We start from the raw sequence: 1230 nt of genomic DNA on the forward strand, positions 1-1230 counted from the left end.
CAGTGAAGGACGGTGGAGGGAGCGTCATGATGTGGGGCTGCTTTGCTGCCTCTGGACCTGGACCGCTTGTCATTGTCGAGGGGAAAATGAATTCCAAAGTGTATCAAGGTATCCTACAGGATAATGTCAGGGTGGCTGTCACCAAGCTGAAGCTCAGTACAAGCTGGGTGATGCAGCAGGACAATGACCCTAAACATCGAAGTAAATCTACTACACAATGGTTTCAGAGGCATAAAATCCCCCTTTTGGAGTGGCCCAGTCAGAGCCCAGACCTCAACCCAATAGAGATGCTGTGGAATGACCTCAAGAGAGCCGTTCACAGTAGACGTCCTAAGAATCTGTCTCAGCTGAAGCAGCTCTGTCAGGAAGAATGGTCCAAAATTCCTCTTGGACGTTGTGCAGGTCTGATCCACAGCTACAGGAAACGTTTGCTACAGGTTATTGCTGCAAAAGGTGGTTCAACCAGTTATTAAAACACTGTTGCCATTACTTTTTCTACCATCACTTTGTGTGTTTAATGGATGTGTTCAATAAAGACCTGAAATATCAGGACTGTCTGTGATTTATCAGCTTAGAAATATTGTGTTTGTTGATGCTTGTGACTTTGGTGAAGAGCAGATCACATTTCATGACCAATTTATGCAAAAAACAGGAAAACAGTGCCATGACTTTTTCCTCATAATTTACCAATATCAATTGAACAGATTACTTATGTGCTAGATCAGTGTTCATGTTTTGATTTTCCTGTTTTAGATCCTTCATGTAAGTAAAGGTAGAAATACAATAACATTTACATATACTCCTCAATTCAAAATCCTATTTGAGTAAAAGTACAAAAGTATTACCATCAAAACACAGCTAAAGTATCAGAACGAAAAGTATTTGTTATTCAGAATGGCTCCTTTTCAGTCTTGAATGCAGAGTGGATTATTATTATTTAGGTGTTAAAATTTTATTTGCATATAAATGTAATTGGTTGAGGTAGATATGAACCATTATATAAACTGGTGATTAGACCCTGCACAACCATTGTCCAATCCCACAGGCGTTTTTATCAGTTTTTCTGATAATACCTTTTCTCACAAAGTGTGTGTGTCAGTAGGCTACATAGATTTTGACGAGCTCAAATTCCTGTTTATCTAACTGCATCTTTTCTATAAACTGAACATATCTTCATTTAATGTCAACTAACATCTGTTAAATATATGCTGGTCTACTGTTTGCACATTG

This window comes from Monopterus albus, unplaced genomic scaffold (assembly GCF_001952655.1).
Source record: "Monopterus albus unplaced genomic scaffold, M_albus_1.0 scaffold212.1, whole genome shotgun sequence".
Classification (NCBI taxonomy): domain Eukaryota; kingdom Metazoa; phylum Chordata; class Actinopteri; order Synbranchiformes; family Synbranchidae; genus Monopterus; species Monopterus albus.